Below are 25800 nucleotides of genomic sequence, written 5' to 3'. Positions count from 1 at the left end.
GTGTGTGTGTGTGTGTGTGTGTGTGTGCATTTCTGATGCGTATCATCAACTACAGTTCCAGTGCATAGACTGCATCCCCCAGTAAATGATCCTATCAGATATCCCCCATAGCAAGTTGACACACTGCTAGCCCTTTCTGTTTGGGTCTACTTCATAAGACCTAAATTTCATTCGACTGAAATTCATTTGAGTGAGACCAAAACACTGACAGTTCAAAAGCCTGAAAACTCATTTGACTGAAACTCATAACACTGACACTTTAAAGTGAAAGGTGTATGCCCTTTTCCCCACTGTATAGATATATATATATATATATATATATATATATATATATATATATATATATATATATATATATATATATATATATATAAAATTAGGGGGGTGTGGGGGCCATAAGCCCCAATATACTTTATACATTTTAAACCATACACATGGATATTTCTAACTGCAATAAATAACTCTTTGTAGAAAACAATATTTACCTAAACTATGTGGGGGGCTTCACCCCACACACCCCCTAACTGTATATATTAACTCCAGGATCACATTACAGTGGGCAAAAGGGCATATCCCTTTTAATTTAATGTGATAGTGTTATGAGTGTCAGTCAAATGAGTTTTCAGTCTTTTGAACTGTCAGTGTTTTGGTCTCAGTCAAATGAATTTCAGTCGAATGAAATTTCAGTCATATGAAGTAGACCCTTCCGTATATATAGAGTCTACCCTGTTACTTGGGTGGTGCTTTAATTTCTATATGCATGCAATCTATGGCACCCAGTACTTCAGGGTAGTGTGCTATATGGTAGAACTCCTGTATATTTCTGGCCTTCTCCTCAGAACTTCGGGGAAAATATATGTGATCACTGGCATGTTGGAGCATAGCATTCAGGAACTGGTGGTGGATCATGTATGCTGATGCCTGTGATACCCCTAGCATGCCCCCTGTTGGTGTCTGAAAGGTACCTGTAGCTAAGATTGTAAGGGCCGCACATACTTTTGTGTCCACTGGGATGGATTCCCCTCAGATGACTCTGGCTCTGAGTTGAGGATGGTAGAAGTCACAGAGTTTCTGTAGTGTGTTTCTATTCACCCTGTAGCACTCTACAATTTCCATGTCATGTATGTTGTGAAAAGTTAAATGGGGTCTGAAAACTCTTCTTCTCAGCCTAGGCCTATTGGCTTCAGCCTGTAGCACATACAAATGAATTAAAGCAGCAGCAGCCCCTAACATTCTGTCCATGTAGACACCTTTCCATGGCTGTAATCCAAAAGTTTTGGAAGTTGCAGAAAAAAACAGCACAGAATCTACAAGGTTGCTTTATAACTTGTTGAATATCTCCACGATGTTGGACTGGTTGATTAGCATGCAGTTCAGCGGTTTATGCTGTAATTAGCATGCTACAGTGTTTACCTTGTTTGGATGGAGGTGTGTACCTCTACACAAACCCTACTGGATCTGAATTTCATTGCTACCATGTAGGGTTCATTGAATCCCCCAATGCATGCATATATTTCAGTACTGTAAATACTATTTTGCAATGTTACTGTTCCATGTTTATTTTTTTCTATTTAGAAAAGGTGTACATAATGTGTAACTAATAAATATGAGCATCTCTGTCACTGCTAATCATACATTACCATTTGTAGATATAATCAGCATCTACTTTAAACTGTGTGTGTGTGTGTGTGTGTGTGTGTGTGTGTGTGTGTGTGTGTGTGTGTGTGTGTGTGTGTATGGACAGATAGATAGATAGATAGATAGATAGATAGATAGATAGATAGATAGATAGAAGTGTACATGTGAAATTTAAATGTTTTATTTGCCTTGAGGTTTGTGAAGTTAATTAAAAAGAGTCTTCAAACCAGCTTGCTCATCCAGTTAACTATCTCAGATGAATAAATACACTGATGCTGCAGTCATATTCACGTCCTTTTTTTTAGAACTAAAGCAGAAACTTTAAACTTGTCCTGTCCTGGGTGGGTTTGTATAGCTTAATAATGTCAACACTACTGCTTGTGTATTCGAAAGTGCAGTTTATATTTACAGTTACTAACATGGTTTAACTGAACTGGTCATGGTGCACAGAGAATATCCAGTTAGAAGGCAGATAAACTGACCTATTTTGGACATAAGCTGTGTTTCCTCTTGTGTTAGTATTTATTCAGGAATTCCTGCCTTAAAGAAAAGTAAGACTAGGTTTTTTGGCTATTGACATATTGATTTTAACAGGGGTACTACTTCAGGATATTTAGTGGCATAACTGAAAATCACTAGAATGCATTGGCAGCAGTTATTAGATTTTCATCACAAGGTCTACAAGATCAATGTCTATCTGCTTAAATAAAATTTCAATAGTATGAATAAGTGTCAGAGGACTTCTGAATGCAGAATATGGTGCCATCTTTTGACATTCTGGACAAGCTGGACAGAATTTCTCAGCATCTTTCATTGCGTCAGCCCATTAGAATCTTTTTTTTTTTCATCCTTAAGTTTCGTCACAAGTGTTATAAAAGGTTTTGGAACTAACAGTTATGGCTCTACTGCTGCTATGTCTTTATTTACCCTATTCAGGAAGTCATTCTTCAGTTCGGAGCATTGGTATAGGACAGGGCTAATCTGGTCATCTGATACTCCTTTTATTATAACTTATTCTCTAGCACTGCTTAACGTGTCGTCTTCCCAATCTACTTCATTAACATTTTCATTTTTTATCTTAAACTCGGTCAAGTCAAGCACACTTTCATTAATACACTAATGGGAATCAGAGGGTATGGACTTTTCACTTAGAAAGACACATAAATGTATTCTTCTCCTATCTCCTAGATTGCACAAGACGACTCAGGACACTTTCTTCTGCTCTTGGTTTTGATGATTAATTTATTTTTACCTCACTAACTTCTGCCTCATTACAAACCTGCTGGTGCAAGTCCAGCTCTTGAATAGCCTTATAGTTTGAAACTACAGAGGAAACTTAAGACTCTGTTTAGGTTCCATTTATTCTCTTAGTGGGTTTATCTCTGTGAGTCTCTCCCTCACTTGAATTCCTTAGTATTTGGACTGCCTTTTGTATGAGATCGTTCAGCACAGGGACATCAAAGTTACTTTAAAAGTTAGATGTCACATTTATTACAATTTTTCATAGCTCACTAAAGATGTGGGTAACTTAGAAAGCTGCAGAGCAAAATGATGTCCTACAATATGTAAGTATCTTATAAAGATAACACTCCATTGTTGTTTGTGTTATTCAAATTCAAAACTTTTCCTAAACTGAAAAGATGATTTGTTACTTCGACCCTACATCCCAAGGAATAACAATTCTATAACAATTCTATATGTGCCAGGTATACATTCATATGTTTGATGGCCAAATGTGCAACACTGCTGCCGCGAAGTGCAAACTGCGAAATTCAAAAACTGTGAAACCCGAAGTGCCGAAGTACAAAACATCGCCCCCTTTTTGACCCAAGGTAGCACTCATTTTGGCAGTGGAGCGATTGGGAATGTCGAATGCCGATATTTTTATGACGTTTAGTGACGTTGGCTTAATGGAATTCGGCTCAACGGTTTGAGGATACGCCCATTCGGCAATGTGCCTTCGCACATATGAATGTATACCATATGTGCCACTATGAAACACATGAAAAGTCCATGAAATTGTTTATTTCAACCTTAACATATAAAAGTCCAAATCTTGCATTATTTTAATATTTATGCAATCATTTAAAGAGATCCATTAATTTATCTTTATATGCAGCTTTTTGGACTGGCTCAAATTATTATTGAAACACCCAGAACCATAAATTCCCTCCTGCCACTCCTACTGGTGTGTGCTACTCCTGACCTACTCCAACCATACACATTAAGATACTAAATACCTATTTCATAACAGCACCACAATGCTCAGTATATCTAAATCAGTGCGTTTTAACTGATTATAAAAATAAATTGTTTTCCCTTTTCATTCTCTGTATTTATTTGAGAAAACAGCAGTTTGACCAAAGGTAAGTATGACCATTTTATGTGAATATCTGAGTCTCAACAAACTGTGTGCAACAATTAGTAATATACTTATTTTCCCTACTTATTTCTCAGTTATTCATCTATCCCTTTATTTACAAACTTTTTACCTTTACTATTCTCTTATATTACCTGTTTATCCCTCCTGTCATTATTATCCATTCTTATTAATCACAAAAGCTAAACTAATTTGCTTGCTAACTGGGTTATAATGTACCATTGTTTCAAAAACTCCTCACTCTCTTATTTTCATTGTACTCTTCTTATAGGTTCATAGGTTCATACTAGGCTATCTGCCCTAGGGCATTTATAAGCCTAGCCAGAGTGTGTGTGGCCTTCACCACCCCTTAGGATGAGAATACTATACCCATTAGTTTGCTGTGCCTCTGTCCAGCAGTGACACAGAGATGATTCCCGGGGTAAACCTACGATCTCCCATCCACTCGTCAAGATTTCTCTTGAACAGAGTCAGTGAGGGGCTCTGCCTCACATGGACTGGGATTCTGTTCCATAGTGTAGGGAGTCTCTGGGTGATGAATCTGTCCCTCCAGCACGTCCTATTTATATCCGTGTTGAGGTTTAAGTCTCTTGCTCTCGTGGCTCTGGTGGATTTGGATTTTTTGAGGTGGAGCATGTCCATTAATTCCGGGTTGGACATGGCCTTGTATGTCAGACACAGATCACCTCTGAGCAGACGGTATGCGACTGAATAGAGCTGGAGTTTCTTCAGTCGGGCAGCGTATGACATATGTTTGAGCCCCTTTATCCTTTTGGTGAGGAACTTTTAGGGTCTTTCCAACTGCTGCAGGTGTCGGGTAAGGTACATTCCGAATGGGGCGTTGTACTCAATCATTGGTCTGATAAGTGAAGAGTACAGGGTACAATGACCTCTCCTGATCTGGATGTGAATCCCTTCATGATCAGGTGGGCAATGTAGAAGGTCTTCCTAACCACTTTGGCAATGTGAGTGTCAAAAGAGAGGTTACTGTCAACTTGGGTCCCCAGGTCCCTGATAACTTCTTCCATGTTTAATGGATTACCACCTATGTGGTAATTAGGGGTTACCTTGTTTTTCCCAAAGGGTATGACTATACATTTTTTGGCATTTAGCTTAAGGCCATGGCTCTGGCACCAGTCATCCATTTCTATGAGACCTCTCTGGAGGATGTCTGTGTCTGATGGAGTGTCAATTATGGTGCCCAGTTTGCAGTCATCTGCAAATTTTGTCAGCCACAATCCCCCTATGTTTGCCTGCACTTCAGAAAAATAAATGCCGAACAAGAGGGGGCCCAGGACTGAGCCCTGTGGGACACCGCTCGTGACAGGCTTAGAGTCTGACATGGCACCAGCAACTCTAACCCTGTGGGTTCTGTCCTTGAGCCAGTTTGCAACCCATCTTGTGACATATGGGTTTACATCTAAGCTGGTGAGCTTTTCTATGATGCCCGAGTGGGGTATTGTGTCGAACGCTTTTGCTAGGTCAAGGTAGGCGGTGTGAACTGCCTTACCCTCATCAATGGCCTTAGTGACTGTTTCGAAAAAGTTGACCAAGTTCAAGAGGCAGGATCTGCCCTTGACAAAGCCAAATTGGGTAGGATCCAGTGTCTGTAGGTCCCCAATGTCTTTATTTATGAGTTCCATTATGATCCTCTCCATAGCTTTGCAGACAAGGCTCGTCAAGCTTATGGGGCAGTAATTTCCAGGGTCCATAGAAGCACCGCCTTTGTGGAGTGGGACCACAGTTGCCGTACACCATTCTTTGGGTACGTATCCTGTAGTAAGGCTAAGATTAAACAGCAGCCTTATGTGTGGGTTTAGTTCCTCATTGAGTTTGTGTAGCACACAGCCGGGGACACCGTCCGGTCCCATTGATGCTGTGTTTTTTGCTTTAGAGAGAGCAGCTCTCACCTGGGCATCTCAGATGTTTGGGAGGCTAGACTCTGGTGGGATAGATATTTCTCCTTTTAGGGGGGAGGGAGGAGAAATTTGCACTGAACCTGTCTGCCAGTATGTTGGCAATGTCTGTGGGTTCAGTGATTTTTGTATCATTTTGGACTAATTCTGAGCATATCTGGGAGTTTCCACCCAGGTTTCTAACATAGCTAAAGAAGGCCTTATGATTGTCTTTTGTGTCATTAGCGATTTTTCTCTCAAAGTTGGCCTTGGATGATTTTATGAGTGATCGTAGTTTTTGCTAGTAGTGATCAGAGATGCCTTCCCTTTTAGGGATTTTGCTCTGTCATGTAGTAGCTTTCTCCTCTTGTTGTAGAGTTTGTTTATGGCTGGGGTCCACCAGACCGGACGCCTGCCTTTGGTGGAAAGGGTCTTGATTTTATTAGGGATTGCTTGATCCATACATTCCTGGAGGTGCTCGTAGAAGGCATTTGTAAGGGTTTCAGCAGCGTGGGTTGTGGTTTCCACTGGCTCGGGGCCTTGAAGGATACCACTCCAGTCTTAAGAAGTGTGAAGTTTGCTTTTGAGAAGTTCTTCACTGTGGTCTTTTTGCTGGGGTTGGGGCGGGATGTGGATCTCCAGTGAGATTAATTTATGGTCTGATCTCACCAATGAGGGATATACTTCCAGTGTGGAGCATTTTGTCCCCATGTTTGTGATGATCAGGTCTAGTATATTTTCTCCTCTTGTGGGAATGGTGACTAGTTGTTCCATAGCATTTGAGTTTATGAACTCCAGGAACCTTTGGGCTAGGGTGTTGGGGCTTGAGTAATGTTCCCAGTCTATGTTTGGGTAGTTGAAGTCACCCAATATGATGGTGTTTGGAGAGACATTCATACTCTCCAGTGTCTTCAGGAAGGCTGTGTGGGTTTCCTGAGTTTGAGAGGGTGGTCTGTAGCATGCTACAAACTGTAGGGCAGTTTTAACTATGGTTAATTGCACCTGGATGGTCTCCGATGCTTCGTGCATTGCCACTAACCTGGAGGTGTGGGTATCCTTTATGAATATGGATACTCCCCCTCCTTTTGTGGTTCGGTCCGGATTTTGGGGCTGGAACGCATGATATGAGGTATAACCTGATAGTGCTGGGGTGCTCTCAGGAGCCTTGAACCAGGTTTCAGTCACAGCACAGACATCGATGTTCTCCATACTGAGGAGGGCTTCGAGGGCGTGCATCTTGAGGTTTAGACTTCTGGCATTGAGCAGTATTACCCTTAGTTTTTCTCCATTTTTGTTTTCTAGGGTGGTAGGTTTATCATTTGAGCCTTGCCTAAAAAAGGCACTATGGGGTTGGCAAGAGCCTTTGCCAATATCCGGAAGCCCAGGGGTGACAGGTGCAAGCCGTCCCTTGCGAAGCAGCGTGGCTTGTCAAGCATGTCATCCCAGGCAGACAGACATTGGATCCCCTTAGAATGACACCAGTAATTAAGCCAATTATTAAAGCTGATCATTTTGTCTCTGTATTGTGGCATCATTCTTGGTGAGGGTAGGATACTGCTCAGGGTCAGGGTCATACCGGCCTGGGCTACATAATCTGAGAGCTCCTCTATGTCTCTTTTCATGTAGTCCAGGGAGGTACGTCTCAGGTCATTCACACCGGCATGGACAATGACTGAGTCATACTTGTACTTGCTGTGGAGTGACCTGAGTGCTTATGTTATGTGGCGGATTCTAGCGCCTGACAGGCAGCTTACTGTGATATTTTCCTTGTTCAGTCTGGTGAGTGGGACGTCAGTGTGTCTGACTATGGAGTCACCTATAACAAGTGTGTCTGGCATTTTGTTTGGCCTTAAGGGCTGTGACTGTTTAGCACACTGTCTTTGAGAACTATGTGTTGCATGTCTTATGTCTTGAGGTGGCAGTTGCTTGGGTGTCTGCTTTGGAGGCCTCTGTAGTTTTGGTAGATTTTTGATCAGTGCCTCCGAGTATGTCTTTGTGTGTTTATGTGTTTGTTTTGCAGTTGTGATAGTTCTATGTGAAACTAGGTTTGTGGTGTGCGTGGTTTCCTTCTCCTCCTGTCTGGTCTTGCCAGTCCTGAGTTGAGAGAGCTCAGCCTCCAGTTTGGCTATATAGTTGCATCTCTCACATGTATTTGTGTTTTGTGGGAGAAGGAGTGGGTTGTCTGTGTACATGAGGCAATTGTAACATTGCCTCAAGATGCCCAGATTCATCCGCTGAACAGGAGAGGACACTAGCAACTGACCCTTTGACATGCTAGAAAAAGTGAAAAAGTTTGCCGTGTAACTGAGTCAGAAGGGACCTATAGGGAAATGGGTACTCAAGGAGATTCTAGGCTAATGTAGTATATAAGTACTTTACCTATATAAAAATGCTTTAGGAGCAAGTGCTGAGCTTTTGAGATAGAGAATAGACTGTTTAGATTGCAAGTAGAGAAGTTCTAAGGGAAAATTTGAAGAGCAGACTTTACGGAGCCAGAAATAGTTTAACCTTGTTTAACTGGCGCTTTTACCAACTTCATATACCCCTCTTTCAGTGTATTCCTAGTCATTGCTATCTTCTGTCAATTTTCATTCTTAGTTTCTGTCTCCATTCTCCATTTGTATGTTTTCCATGCATTTCCTTATCCTCATAACTTTAAAGTACTTATGATAAATTCATTCTGTTTATGGAACTATGCCACATGTTTCATTCTCCACATTTGTACAGTAGAAAATCATAGTCTGTTTCACAACATTTATAGATGCAATGAATTCATTTCATTGTATATCCTTAGTTTAAGTTTATTCATTGTATAATTTCCTTCATTATTTATGCAATTTTGATACATTGATATTATGAGGATTTTTTTGTATTAACTTTGTATATTCAGTCAGCTACAGTTAAAAAAAATAACAAGTTAACAGATTATGGTCTAAAGGTAGAGGCGTCCATATAAATGAGCACACATATAAACAATCTATTGCAAATTTAAAGCTGACTAAATCATTTTAATTCATTTATTTGTTAAAGTTGTGAGCAAATAGGTTTCTGACCCTTGATAGTCAAGTTGTTGGCCACAAAGGCAAGGATAAATGCTATATATATATATATATATATATATATATATATATATATATATATATATATATATATATGGATCTACTTTCTGATGTCGAAAGACCATAATCATGAATTTCATAATGTCGAGATGAAAATGTCGAGAATGCTGTTTATTGCAATTTAAGAATAAGGAATTTGAGAATGCCGAAACATAAGTAGCTTTGGTGTAGAGTTGTTGTTAATTGTATGCTGTTCCCTTCAGGTGTAGTGGATTGTGGAATATAGATATGGCAGCCAATGTGTAGTGATGTACAGAAGCTTAAGGTAGGTGTGGAGTATGTAAGGCTTTGGAAGAGAAATGTTTTATGTTTTAAGTTCTTGGTAGGTTTGATGAGTAGATCAGAGTAGGTAGGTAGGTGACAGTATGTGGTATTAGTTTTGCAAGTGGTGACTTTTGCAGTGTGTATTGCTCGTGGGTATATTTTTGAAAGTTTGTAATGGAAGTGTAGGGCATGTAACGATACATTTGCAGTTTTCTTCTTGGTAATGTGGCCTTGGAGTTGATATATATAATTAGCGGGGTGGGGGTGCAGGGAGGCCTGCCCCCCTGCTTAAAAGTAGAGGAATAGGTTGTTGTTGGTTTGTTTGTTGGTGTAGTTTTGCATGGTGGAGGGAGGATGATTGTATTTTTCTTTTGTTTTTTTGATGTTTTGAAAGTCGATGTTTTGGAGTTTCAGGCTATTGTGTTTTCAGCATTTTCATCTGGACATTATGAAATTTGTGATCACAGTATTTCAACATTAGAAAGTAGATCCATATATATTTCATGTAGTAGAGTGACTGTGTGTGTTTGTGTGGTGTGTGGTGGATGGTGTGTGCATGTGTGTGTGTGTGTGTGTGTGTGTGTGTGTGTGTGTGTGTGTGTGTGTGTATGTAGTAAAACCACGAAATTCAAAACTTCTGGTATTCAAGGTTTTGAATTTCACGGTTTTTAATTTTCATTGTTTTGTTGATTCCACTTCTTGGGCTCGAGATACTGAAATTCAAGATTTCAGTATTTCGAGCTTCTGAAGTGAATCCCTATATATATATATATATATATATATATATATATATATATATATATATATATATATATAGGCTCATAGATATATACTAGGCTAATGACAATAAGGGCCTTTTCAAGCCTAGTCATGTATTATTAAAGATTTTTAAGGGGTATATTTTAAGGGTCTATGTTAAATGTTCGAACATCCAAAATGTCGAACATTACATGGTCGAGACCAAATCTTTGACATTTAGATGTTTGAATGTAAAAAAAGAAAAAAGAAAACACAGAAAAAAACACTTTAACAGTGTAGGCAGGGGGGGCAAGCCCCCCTGCACCCTCCACACCCCCCCTACTTAAATATACCAACTCCGAGACTGCACTTCAGTGCAGAAAAGGGAAATTCTCCCTATCTGCACGATACGGTGCTGTTGAAAGTCTATCTTCGAGCACTCAAAATTTAGAACGTTTGGTCTCGACCATGTAACATTCGAAATTTTGAGCATTCGAAGATTTGACAGGTACCCTATTTTAAGGGGGTTTATGTAAGCTGGAGCATGAGTGGTGAAGTATTTACAGGGTGCCCATGCCCATTGGAAACATAGGAGTCAGACCAGGGGTGAATTTCTGATTTCCTATCCACTGATCTACGTTATGATTAAATAGTGTTAAGGATGAATTCTGCTTTACTTGGATGGGAAGCCTGATCCAGAGAAATGGTAATTTCTGAGATACATACCTGTCCCTCCAACAAGTACTGTTAATATTACAAGCAAACTTTTGGATCAGATAGTTCTGATGCTTTTTGTTTTCCATATATACAAAAGTTTCATCAGTGTGGGATCTAAGGAAGCTTTGTATGCCAAGCACAGATTACCCCTCAATAATCTGAAAGAAACAGAGGCAGAGTATAGGGATAGGGCTTATAGGACATGTTGTTCACACCCTGTATTCTTTTTATGAGGAAGCTCTGTGAACATTCCAGTTGTATGTGCCTGGTCAGGTACATATTGAAAAGGGCAAAGTAATTGATAATGGGTCCGATGAAGGCGAATACGGTGGAACAGTGACTTCCTTGGACCTAAATGCCATACCCTTGCTTATAAGCCAGGGAATATAGAAAGATTTCCATACTACTTTATACAAATGTTGATCAAAAGCTAGGTTACTGTCTATATGCATCCCCAAATCTCTACCTACAGAGTCTACTCTTAGAGGTGTGTTATCAATGAGGTAGTTTTCTGAGGTAGCCAACTTCCTAAACAGTAGTGCCATGCATTTCTTGGCAATGGGTTTTAAACTCTGGTTATTACACCAGCTGTTAGTGTCTGGGGGGACTCTGTAACTACTCCTTGCTGGCAATCTTCAGCAAATCTAGTCAGTTAGAGCCCGTTAATGTTGGTCTTGACTTCTGAGAAGTAGATACCAAAACGTAATGGACACAACACAGAGCCCTAAGGCAGTCCACTAGTAACCGGCCTCTTTGCGGAGATAGAGTCCCCTATTCTAACTTCCTGGGTCCTTTTTGAGAGCCAGTTGCCTACCTAGAGTGTAAAGGGTTAATGCCTATTGCTTTGAGTTTGTCTACAATACCCAAATGGGGTATAGTATCAAATGACTTGACCAAGACAAGGTAGGCAGTATGCACTATTTGACATTCTCAAAGAAGTTCATCAAGATGAGTAGACACAATCTACCCTTGACAAAACCAAACTGGGATTAATTCAGTGACTGAAGGTTTCCTATGTCACTATTTATACTTTTTGTGCCTTTGCATATGACACTGATCAGATTTAAGGGTCTGTAGTTTCTGGAATCCATGGAAGGCCTGCTGATGTTCAGAGGGATGACTGTTGCAGTTCTCCATTAATGTGACATTAATCCCTGACTGGAGGGTATGGTAAAATAGTGACTGTCGTGGTCCTGATAGGTCATGTTTCATGTTCTTCAGGAGGTATACTGGGATGTTATCAAGGCCAATGGATGAGGTATTCTTGGCCATGCAGAGTACATTAGGACCTGCTCCTATAATGATAGTTGTGAGAGGCGGGGTATGTGTGATGGTATTTCCTGAAGTGTGGCCAGGGAGCAGAGGGGGGGCTAAAATTGGAGCTGAAATTGCTGACCAATAGATTTCCTATATCTTCTGACTCCATTTACAATTAGTTAGCTACATTGTTGTGAACTGTCTTTGAGTTTACTGACACAGCTAAAGGAATCCCTATGGTTGTTCTTGGCCTGAGAGGCTATCTTCACCTCAAAATTGGCTTTGGTAGACTGGATTTGCCTTCTGAGTTATTTGTTTAGATTGTTGGGAGAGGTTTTATCCTGCCAGATGTTGCACTTCCTAACTTTTGCCATTTTGAGTTTGACCTGAGATTATTCCCAGTCTCTGTGCATCTATTAACATGATTGTACAGAGTTTCTGTGAAGAATTTGGCAGTGACAGCTGTGTTCTCAAGGTTTTGGGCATACGTCTCAACAGTCCAGATTTTCAGGGAATGTCCAGATTTTTTGCCTCATATTTTTCATCTGTTCCTCATAAAATGTGTGGTTTTCTTGCAAATAAGTGATGACTGAATTCACTATATAGTAACAGGCATTTCAGTTTTAGACTTCACATCCATCAGAAAATGCATGGTAACAAAAAAAAACTTTTATTCTAACTACTTTTTGAGTTTATAAGAGTAATATTTTAAATGTGTCTCTGTTTTTGGGCCTTTGTCCCCCCATTATTTTTGGCTTTGTTCAGATTTATTGTGCTAAAAGGTTGAGGGGTATGGTTTGAGGGGGGATTGAAATTTGTCAGGTTGTTAGTTACTAATAGGAAGTTCACTTTAGAATAGTTTCAAACTACTACTGAATTAGATTATGTCATGGATGCTATTTCTATTTCAAAAGAAACAGGGGTGATGCAATGTTCACCCTTGTTTAGGAGGACCTTATCCAGTATATTTGCATCCTTAGTGGGCACATGGACTACCTGATCCAGGTCTCCTGTGTTTACAAAATCAAGGAATCTCTAGGCCTGCATTGTTTGGGGTTGTGTATGATTCCCAGTTTAAAGTGGGATAGTTAAAGCTTCCCATGAATATCATATTGGACTAAGTGGTGAGTGTCTCCAGTATTTTTAAATATGAGTTATGGTTTTTCTAAATCATAGAGGGGGATCTATAACTTGCAAGGATATATTATGAGACTTTGTCAATAGTGATTTCGACATAGAGAAGCTGAAGTGTGCCATCCTGTGACAAGCCTTGAGGTGTGCTTGTTATTGATGCAGATTGAGTAGCTGGCCTAAATGGAAGTCATTGTAGCCCTGCACTGCTGGGGTGCTGAATATAGCTTTAAGCCATATCTCGGTAACTACACAGATGTCTGCATTTTAACAGGGAGAGGCGAGCTTGGAGGATGTGGAGTTTCGTATTTGGACTCCTGGCATTGAGCAGTAGTACCTTAGTACCTTTAGATTACCTTTGGTTGATCTTTCTCTGTTGGAATGTTTGCAATTTTGGCATTGCCTTAAAAAGACACTGTGGGTAGATGGACAGTGCTATAGCCAATAATTGAAAGTCTGGATGTGGCAGGTGTAGACCATCCTTGGCAAAGCCACATGGTGTGTCAACTCTGTCCTCCCACACTGACAAATATTTCACCTCCTTGGAATGATAAAGGAAGCTAAGCCAATTATTAAAGTTGATCATCTTCTGTTCATATTGTGGCATCAGTCTTGGTAAAGGTAGCTGCTCAATGCTAGGCAGATACCAGCCTGGAGCACATGGTCCAAGAGTTACATTTTTTTTTTATATTTTCCAGAGAGGTACATCTCAGGTTAGCTACACCCACATGTACTATGTGTAAAGACATGCATATGGACAGGTTAGAGTAACCAATCAAGCAGCACATATTTGGGAAGATACCAGAAAAAATGGAGAAATCCATATAGATACAAAAAGAACATAGAACCCCCCTTTCATGGTGCTAGGAGGTAAAATTAAATGCATACCCTATGACTGTTTAGGCAGACGTGTCAATGTATGAGGCCCCATACACTGTTAGGCAGACATTAACAAATGAGGCCCATAAACTGTTAGGCAGACATGTTAATGAATGAGGCCCACACACTGTTAGGCAGACATTAACGAATGAGGCCCCATACACTGTTAGGCATACATGTTAATGAATGAGGCCCTATACACTGTTAGGCAGACATTAATGAATGAGGCCCCATATACTGTTATGCAGACATGTTAACGAATGAGGTCCCATACACTGTTAGGCAGACATATTAACGAATGAGGCCCCATACACTGTTAGGCAACCATGTTAACGAATGAGGCCCCATACACTGTTAGGCAGACATATTAACGAATGATGCTCCATACAAAATTAGGCAGACATGTTAACGGATGAGGCCCCATACACTGTTAGGTAGACATGTTAACGAATGAGGCCCCATACACTTTTAGGCAGACATACTAACGAATGAGGCCCCATACACTGTTAGGTAGACATGTTAACGAATAAGGCCCCATACACTGTTAGGCAGACAAGCTAACAAATGAGGCCCCATACTTCCCAGGATAATATGTGCATATAATATATTTTTATGTGGTTTGTGATCATTTCAATAATCAAAAACACACAATATAATACTAGAACCAAAAAAAAAAATCATTCATCAAGGATGCCACCATCAATACTATAAAACCTTTAATTTAACAATTAGAAAAACTTCATCAAAGGTGAAAGTCTAGCAGAGGTAGAAAGCAGAGAGTATGCCTGTCAGTCTAAACCAGTCATGCTAAAGAATGACCTAGTAACATGTTGTCTACATGTGAACACAAAATAAATGTTATATGAATGATGTTCTGTCACTTCTGCTACTGGCTGAACACATTTGGCCTATAATGCTGAACTTAATATAATGCTGCTATTTATTTTTTTAAAGTACAGTAACTGCTTTTCTGTTTCAGCTGCTTCAGAGTTAGCACACTCATTAAAATTAGTTATCTATATCTGCTGCTTTGCTTAAGGAATATACAATTGCTTTATAGTGATCTTTTTTACATGTAACGTTTTTGTTCCTGTCACTTGTGGCACAGTGCATAGTTTATTCTTCTCTAATACATGGACATAGTTGCTATCTGTTGTGTCAAACTCCATTATGTCTCACATGCTGCAGTTGTGCAAGGTAGTTACCATTATGTCCCTGCATACCTGTATAATATATTGTAGGGCAGTGCAGATATGGGGTGTGTAAAGTATTACAGGGCAGTGCAGATATGGCATGTAGAACGTATTACAGGTCAGTGCAGATATGGTGTGTGCCCTTCCTTACTTTGTCAACTAGATTTGCACACCTGTAACATTACCATTACAATAATAAACTATTGTATCCAGTGTGTGACCACTATTTAGTTTAATAACAGGATAGTACTGGAATTTGTGTATGGAATTAGCTGATCAATCATGTATAGTATGTGATAGTTTTGCTTCATTGCGACTTTAATCCATGAAATTCATTTAAAACATATCTAGGATTCTAAGTCCAGTCCATTTATATACACATTACAATTTTTTTTCTGTTTTTCATAACCAAATGTATATGTTTCTAATGGGACAGTTACAGAATTTTAAGTATAAATTTAGGACAAAAAAGCCATGCTAACCTGACTCCAAAAAGATGCTTTGTGAATCTTTATTTTTTTTCCCTTCAGAACAGTCACTTTTTTTAATGTTGTTCATTTCATTATACCAACTGCTCTTTCTACAGTCTAAGTTATATTTCTCATTCTATGTTATCGTGTTTGTGTGCACCATCTGTGAAAACATTGTTAATGCACTGTCTGTGAATTTAAGTGAACACAGAACATTGCAAAACTAACCGCTCTGTTGGGTTTGTATTTAATTTAAATGAATAGCATTACTCTATAATCACTACATAGTACTTTGTGTTTTTACACACTATTAAGCACAATACTCTGACTATTTGTACACACGGTTATCTGCACAGTTAAACACCATCTACTGACTGCTGATTTAAAGGACCACAGAGTGTTATAAGTGAACCACTTGGCTGTACATTCTGTTTTAATGAAATATGACCACTAATCTCAACATTGTATGCAAGTTTTTTTCTTTTTCTTCCAGAAGATACTCAGTATTGTGCGGTAAGTGACATCATCTGATTATGTTTTTGCTCCTACAGTCAGATAGTGTTTAGAACCAAGACCTTTTCTAACATGTTTGCCTTTCATTCCCTTTCCTTGTCTTTAATTTTGGATTGATGACTTTTAAGTATCACACCAAAATTATTGTGCATATACACATACATTATAAACAACAAACAGCAGCTCTCCAAACCACTACAAAGATTAAAAATGTGATTTAAATAGCCAAGCTTTTGAGTAAAAGTATCAATGGGATGTATAGATGGGTTTACTATGAGAATATCGAAATTAAGAACAAAATACATTCAGATCTTTGATTCAGATGTGTGATGTGATGCATATTAATTAGGACATAATGTCAAAGTGCATATAGCAAAACGTTCACATTCGTACTTTTGACATTATGTTTTGTACTTCACTACTGCATATCACAACTGTAATGTTTTTGCAGGGGGGGGCAAGTCACCTGCACCCCCCTCCCCCATGTGGCGGCTGTGCCCACCACACCCCCTGCAAAATATATATTCCAACTCTGAGATTGCATTACAGTGGGGAAAAGGTAATTTTCTGCTTCCTACTGTACCACAAACTGTAGTCATAACTCCAATGACATATGTGTGAATGCATAGTGGCATTCGCTAAACTGCACACTCAAAGTATTGCAGGTCGATGATACGGGAATCAACCATATGAGGTTCGACATTCCCACTTTCATCGCCCGTGCACTCGACATTCTCATAGGAAACCCTATAGATGTACCGTCTGACACAATTTTCAGCACATTTGTTTAATTCTTAAATGAAATGTCCAACATAAATTTGCAAATTGTTTCTTTTTCATTTCCAGACCTTATAGAGTATGATGTAAAGACTTAATGTGCTTGTATGTTTGTGTATTCTGAGAGGAAGGTATTCTTTTGTTGAGATTTCTCATGTTGACTACTTTTTAACATTGGAGGAATGGTTACAGTATAACCTCTCACTCCAGCTAAAAGCAAAGAAAACTCTAACCAGCAATCATCCAAAAATAGACTGCAGCCCCTGGTTTAACTCCAGGAGCCTTGTTGTTGCCACTTGTGTAGTAGCCACTGAGGACCTGATCGCTTTGCCCCCCCCCCCCACTTGTGTGAGCAAAGAATCTTCTCACTCCAGCTAAAAGCAAAGAAAACTCTAGCCAGCAATCATCCAAAAATAGACTGCAGCCCCCTGGTGTAACTTTAGGAACCTTATTGTTGCTGCTTGTGTAGTGTAGGTGCCAGCTTTTGTAACTACTGTTATGCCTTGTTAAAATCTGTTACAGTCAGCTAGAGTGCATACCCCAGGACAATAGCTGCAAACCTTCTTCCTCTTAGCCCACCCCACCCCTTTCATTCCATTTTCACTGTTGATAATTTGTTATATGTGAAGGCATTATCCCCTCTCAATAGTCATAGCCTTCAGTCTCTCCTCCTCAATACTTGTTCTTCACTAAACACCAAGCAGAGGTGCAAAGTCTCCAGCTGCTTTTATCTTTAGCTACAGTGTGTGCAACAAACAATGAGCAAAGGGGAATACAAATATAAAAGAGAATAAAATCTGCCATTGCAGACTAGTAAGCAGCATACAACGTCCACCTGTGGTGTATTCCTACATATAGTTTTTCTAGGAGAAACCTTCCAGTCCTTGAACATGGGTGCCTGTATGTTTACCTTATTTTCTTGGCTGTCCTTAATAAATAGCTAGGTTTAGCAGAGTCCCTTGGAGTCTCCCCTGCTACTTTAAATTCCAGTTGAAGGTTTCCCTCCCTTCCCCCAGCCCCCAAGTGATTGCTCAGGTACAACACACCAAAGGTTTTAAAAACCCTGGATGCCATATTTGCTCTAATTGCAGCTGAAAGCCCTCCAGGTGTATTATCTCTAGTAAGTGATGGTATGATTTTTCTTTTTTTCAGTGTTGTATTCCACACTGTAAACTCACTGTCCCTGCATAGAGTAGTACAGTAATTTCTCTCTGGTAGCTTTCCAGTTATTTTTTATTTTTGCTGGTATAGTTTATATTTGGATATTAGAAGCTTATGTTTTTGTTTTTGCTTGCTCCCAATTTTAGTAAACCTGATTCAGAGTTCCTCTAAATGATAGTTTAGACTACTTTATAATGTCACAGTAATACTAGCTTAAAAGTGATTCCAATAGCTTCATTCAGAAATAAGGGCATGAATATAAGCTACTTTATTAATTGTGTCTTCATGTAAAACTTTTTTGTTTGTTTAATTGTCATAACTAGCTGCTATGTGCAAACTCTTTTTTTCTCTCCTCCACATTTGTCTCTCTTTCTCCCTAAAGTACCCTGCTCCCCATTGCGCTGTTCCTGATATAGTCTCTAAGAACCTACCTACCCGGTGACAAAGAACCCTATCAAAATACCTGCGGTCCCATCTAACAGCCTTATTTTCCCTGCACACTCTCTCAAGGAAGCAAGAAAGTATGTGGTTGTCTAAGTCCTGCTTGTAAAGCTGACTACCATCTACTATTGCTTCAGAGGTTCTAAAGTACACTACGAGCCAGCCAGCAGCCTTCCCCCCTCCTATCTACCTTGTATCCAACAAACCTCTTCTACTTTATAATAACCCCATTCACTAGCTATCACTCCTTCCCTAGTTCTCAACCAGCTAGCTCCCTTACATACTTACCTGCAATACTAGATCTGCCCTCTAGGTAGCACCCTTATCCCATCCTTTCTCTCCTGCTTATCTCTGTATTTCTTCTGTAATTACACTACATCACTTAAATCCTAGACCTGCTCTTATTTTCTCACTTACCCATTACTTCAACTGACTACACCCACCTGTTTTTTTTTCTCATAGACTTCTGTTTTATCTCTGATCTTTCCTACTCCTGACTTGCCTATCTTTCCTTCAGTTACTAGCATTGCTGATAGTTTCTTCTTTAGCTTCTCCTTCACTTGTCTCTACCCACTCCGTTCGCCTTGCGGACTCACTCCGCTTCCCTACCCTACCCCCAAATCCCACCAACCCCCAGGGGTCCTTCTCTTATACCATCTAACCACACCTCTTCTCTCTTCCACCAATCACAAACCCTTCACCACTGGCCACTTAACTCCAGTTCCCTCCTTTCACTTACCACTCCCTATCTCTACCACCACACCCTCTACCTATTCCTTTCCACACCTAGTATACCTCTGAGCCTATAACAGCAACCTAACAACTTACCCTTCTAGATGTATAAGCTACCCACCCCAGCCCTCTTACAGAGGTTACTCATTCTTACACTTCTACCACCTCTAACTTTAGCTTACCTGCTAACCTCTTTTGATCACCCATTAAATCCACACCTTCTCTACCTCAATAAGCTATCTACCTTTCCTTCTCTACCTATTTTCACTAACCATGTTAACATAACATTTACACCCAGCTATCTACTAGCAAAATGCCATAGAATAGCCCACATTAGATATGTCTCTCCCAATCCTAGAAAATCTCTACCTCTATATAGTAAATTCCCAAATCCTAGACTTCAAACACTACTCTTCTCTTTAAAAGATGAAGACATTTACCCAAACAAAGGCCCAGCTGCTACTACCACTCAGCTCCTCAACCCCAGCCCCTCTACTATCCATTCCCTTACCAAACCACCTAACTCACTCTTATTAGCTCACCTCAACATACATAGCATTAATAACAAAGTTGCACAACTCCATGCTCTCTTGGAAGTCTACTCCTTTGACATTCTTTGTTTAACAGAAACTTGGTTAAAACCTGTAACTAAAGACAATGAAGTCATCCTACATGGTTATAATATTTTGCGACTTGACCGTGCAACCAAAAAGGATGGTGGAGTAGCTATCCTATTTAAATCTGTGTTACAGATTATTACCTACGACTATAAACCGACTCCAACGCTGAAATTATTATTACCAAGCTTCAACTTAACACATTCAAATCCATCTATATTATCTGTATCTACCGTCCTCCTGGTAATAACATTGCCACCATAGAAAATATCCTTTGTTGGTTATCCCAAAATTTACCCCAAGAAACCATAATCTCAGGTGATTTTAAAATTGATTGGAAGTGTTGTAGCAGTAGCCACTCTACCAGCCATATTAACCTTTTTGTTTTTTTTTCAAACCATTATCTCCCCTACCAGGATAAACAAGCCTAATAAGAAAGAAAGTACCTAAGATTGGATTCTCATAAATAATCATCCCCAGACATATGAAGCTGGAACCCTCCTTGATGATGTAAGTGACCACTCACTAACCTACATCATCAGGCTTAAATCCAATCTACCTAATACAACCATATCTAGGACAATTAGAACCAAGAAAAACTTCAACCCCGATCTCTTCCAGAGAGAACTAAGAGCATGTATATGGTCCCCCTTAAAATATCTCACACTGGAGGAAGCTGTTAATTACTTTAATTCTAACGTCCTAGCCATACTAGATCACCATGCACCAACCCGCTCTATTAGAATGAGAACTAAATCTGCCCCATGGCTTTCAAAAGAAACCAGGCAAAAAATCCATCTCAGAAATAAATACTGGAATAAATCTCATTTAACTAAAAACCCAGTAGACCAACAAAACTTCAGACAGCTGAGAAATGAAACTAAACAAGCTATACTGTCTGACAAAAGAAACTACTATTTATGATTCCAGCAGACTCACCATAATAAACCACAAAAGTTCTGGGCGAGTATTAATCAATTATTACACCCAGATGAATCCATCACACCAAACCCACAAGGCACAGACCAGGAGAATTCCAAGCAGACTACTAATGCCTTTAATACCTTTTTCATTGAGGCCATTCAAACTCTTGCCAGTCAGTTATCTACTCAGAACTTAACTATATCCAACTCTACCTCTAACCTATTCCCTCCATTTCTCTTCCAACCAGTCCCAACAACATATATTCTTACTCTTATCCAAAAACTGAAACCGTGCACCCCTTCAGCAGACCAACTACCTACTGAATATCTACAAAAGGTAGCCAAATCCATCACCTATCCCATTTCCATTCTCATCAATAGAACCATCAGTAAAGGACACATCCCTAAAATCTGGAAAGTATCCCATATTATCCCTCTTCACAAGGGGGGGGGAATCCACTTGAACTCTCCAATTACCGTCCCATAGCCCTACTTTCTCCCTTAACAAAGATCATGGAAAAATGCATCCACAGACAATTGCTAGACCACCTAATCAAAATAACTTACTTTCAAACTCAACATGGTTTCAGACCTTCCCACAGCACTACTACTGCCCTCCTTTCCTTTACTGACTGTATTAACAAAAACCGTAACCTCAATATGCTTTCCTCTGCACTGTTTATAGATCTGTCTAAGGCATTCGATATGGTAAATCACCAGATACTTATAAATATCCTCAAATCCCTGTCACTAGATGCACTAGCTATAAAATGATTCCAGTCCTACTTAGATAACAGACAACAGGCTGTACTTTGGCATAACATTCTATATACCCATCTGCCCATTGACACTGGTGTTCCTCAAGGGTCCATATTAGGACCTCTAGCGTCCATATTAGGACCTCTCCTGTTTTTTATATTTATCAACGACCTTCACCTAACAATCCCCCAAGCTACATGCATACAATATGCAGATGATTCCACACTTATATGCTCAGCCACATCTATATCTGAACTTCACTCCCTTACCCAAAATGTGTTTAACACAATTGAACAATGGTTTACACAATGCTGTCTCCTTCTGAACCCCAAAACAACTAAACTTCTCCTTTTTATTCCCCCAATAGACTTCACAGTAACATCCAATAATGGTACTCTCATATCCCCAGATCCAACTACCAAACTACTAGGTATCACCATAGATAACAACCTTAACTTCGACACCCATATTAACAATACCCTAAAATCTGTTAATAGAAAACTAGGCTCTCTCTACAGGATCAAACCCTTTCTCTCTCCTGCAGCTAGAATAACTATTGCTCACACCCATCTAGTTTCTACTCTCCTCTATGCCTCACCCATATATACTAATCTCTCTAAAAACAACCTTAATAAAATGGAAAACTCCTACAATAACATAGTCAGATTTGCTACAGGTAACCCCTTCAGAACCCACCACTCTTTTAATCTAAAGCAGCCAGAATGGCTTGAATTACAAAATCAGCTTAAATTCCACCAACTGACCATTGCCCATAAAACCCTTTACCAACCTATCAATACCCCTATACTGTCTACCCGTATTACCCCCTACAACAATCTAAAGACCTTATGATCATTACATAAACTGTAAATATTTGTAAATCAAACAACAGGGCTGGGGACTCTCTTTTCTCTAATACTGTTGGAAAATCCTGGAACCTTCTTCCTAATGAACTTTCCTCTCTTCCCTCTATATCTTTCTTTAAAACCAAATTGAAACTTTTCCTCAGAACACACTGGTTGTGCCCCTGTACTAAACCTGACTGATCAACTAGCTCTTCTTACTTGGTTCAACCTACCCTCCTCTTCTCAGTAATCAAGTTCCTTTTCTTAATAACAACTGACCTCGTCCTTCTATACTATTATTTACATCCTCAGAATCTCATTAAGGAGACTACTTTTACTAATATATTGTATAATTTCAGCTCCTACTTTTTCGTTTATGACTACTTATATACTAATATATTGCATAATTCTGCTGCCATCTTTTTTATGATGTATTGCAACTACATTTTGTATTATACTAATTGTAATTGCATGTTTTGCACTATGTTATGAATGAATTACCTCTTTGACTATTCTCTGTACTGCATCTGCAATGTTCATTGTATACATTAATTTTTGTATATGTGATTTTGTTTGTTTCCTCAGAGCTTATCTCCCCAGGCCTCTACTGAAAATGGACATATATCCAGTTTGACTAGCCCGGTCAACAAATGTAAAATAACATAAATAAATAAATAAATAACAGCCATAACTATACAAATACAGCACTGATTCCACAATCACTCACTGCACGTATAGTAAGTACTACATGTATTTTACATCCATGAAGTACACACACCACACAGGTTCTCCATCCATGGAGTATGTATGGTACCACACAGGTTCACCATCCATGGAGTACATCCAGTATCACACAGGTTCTCCATCCATGGAGTATATACAGTACTACACAGGTTCTCCATCCATGGAGTACATACAGTACCATACAGGTTCTCCATCCATGGAGTTAAAACAGTACCACACAGGTTCTCCATCCATGGAGTATATACAGTACTACACAGGTTCTCCATCCATGGAGTACATACAGTACCATACAGGTTCTCCATCCATGGAGTTAATACAATACCACACAGGTTCTCCATCCATAGAGTATATACAGTGCTACATAGGTTCTCCATCCATGGAGTGCATACAGTACCACACAGCTTTTCCATCCATGGAGTATGTACAGTACTACACAGGTTCTCCATCCCATGCAGTATGTACCGAAGTACACAAATTCTTCACCTATGGAGTAAACACAATACCATAGATTTTCCATTCCTGGTGTACATACAGTACTACACAGATACTCCATGTATGGAGTACACACAGTACTACACTGGTCCTCCACCGATGGAGTACATAGAGTACTACACAAGTCCTGCATTCATGGACTACACACAGTACTACTCAAGTTCTTCATCCATGGAGAACACACAGTACTACACAGATTTTATATTCTTGGTGTACATGCAGTACTACACAGATACTACACCAATGGAGTACACACACTACCACATAGGTTCTCCATCAATGGAGTACACACATTACTAGACAGGCTCTCCATCCATGGAGTAGATATAGTACTACACAGATTCTCCACCTATGGAGTACACACATTACCACAAAGGCTTTGCATACATGGAGTACATTCAGTACTACACAGGTTCTCCACCTCTTGAGTATACAAAGTACTACACAGATTTTTTATTCTTGGTGTACATACAGTTCTACATAGATTCTTCAACTATGGAGTACACACAGTACTACACACATATTCCACTTATGGAGTATACACACTACCACACAAGTTCTCCATCCATTGAGTGCATGCAGTGCTACACAGGTTTTCCATCCATGGAGTGCACACAGTACCTCAAATTTCCTATTCTTGGTGTACATACAGTATGAAACAGATTTTTTTATTCATGGTATACATACATTACTACACAGATACTCCATCTATGCAGTCCACACAGTACCACACAGGCATTCATCCATGGAGTACACAGATTACTAAGTAAATTCCCTATAAATAGAGTGTTCATAGTACTACATAGATTTTCCATCCACAAAAAACAGACAGTACAAAACAAATTCATCTGCTATTGAGTACACATAGTACAAACTAGGTTTGCTAAGCCTGTATTGCACATCTTATTACACAAATTCTCAATCTGTAGTGTGCACACAGTGCTGCACAGATTTTCCATCCATGGATTATATATAATTTTTCATAGAGTCTCATTCCATGGAGTACACATTTGCACACAGACACATAAATGCACATGCACATACACCCACTAGTGCAGCACAGGTTCCCCATCCATGTAGTACACACAGTTCTACAGATTTTCCATTGATGGAGAATATACACTACATCCGTGGATTACACAGTACTGATGTACTTGTTATCATACAAGATTTCATTAATGAATCCAATAAAGTAACTCCTTGTCAAATGAATAACATCCCTAAAGCAAACTAAATATGACATTATCACCAGACTACCTTATAACCTTTCTCACAACAAAACAACATGTTATTAGGAGTGTGGCATTTATCACATATGTATTGTTAGGTTATTTATAAAGGATGGTGGTAATTACCTATCACCTTGTGCTCAATACAGGTTGCACTGTTCTGGGAACACAGATCCCCTTACATGCTTTGTGCTAACAAACTGGAAAACTAAAGCTAAAAAATGTCTGTGTTCTACATATATCAGACAAGCAGACAAAAATCTAATGGGTGGATAATCACTTAAAAGTTAGGTAAACCAGCCATTAGTAAGAACTAAATGAAGCCATTTATTTTGGTTAAGGAACTATGTATAAATGACAGTACTCCTTTTTAATTTCTCCAAATTGTTTGGGTTTCTAATACCATGACAGGAATGCACCCCATTCCTAAGACAAAGTACAATTAAAGTTCATGAAATTAGTATTGTTTTACTCTTTGATGTCAGTCAAAAGTACTCTTCGGAGCACCCGCAATGTGCCCAGTAATGATGACTCCTTCTGCAAATTGCATGAAGTTACATGTATTGGTAACATATCTAAATATGATTGTAGATTCTTTTTTATAAGACCCACTGCTCCTACTACTACTACTATTAGAATTGCCTTGGGTATCTTTCTTCCACATTGCTCTCGTTTCTGCCTGCAAATCCTGATATTTTCTGACATTGTGTGTCTGTGTACGCAAGACACTGTAGGCAGTATGTGCAGCAATTTCAGTGATCGATGCTACTTTTGTCTTCTTTTCATGGACTACTATATCTGGCTTTCTTGCATCTATCTTTTGAACTGTTGGTAATGGATGATCCCATGTGATGTAGACTTCATAATTTTCTATGATGCTTTGTAG

This window comes from Protopterus annectens, chromosome 11.part0 (assembly GCF_019279795.1).
Source record: "Protopterus annectens isolate FY-2018-M chromosome 11.part0, PAN1.0, whole genome shotgun sequence".
NCBI lineage: Eukaryota > Metazoa > Chordata > Ceratodontiformes > Protopteridae > Protopterus > Protopterus annectens.
The sequence above is the reverse complement of the archived record's forward strand: the minus strand, read 5'-3'. Positions refer to the sequence as shown.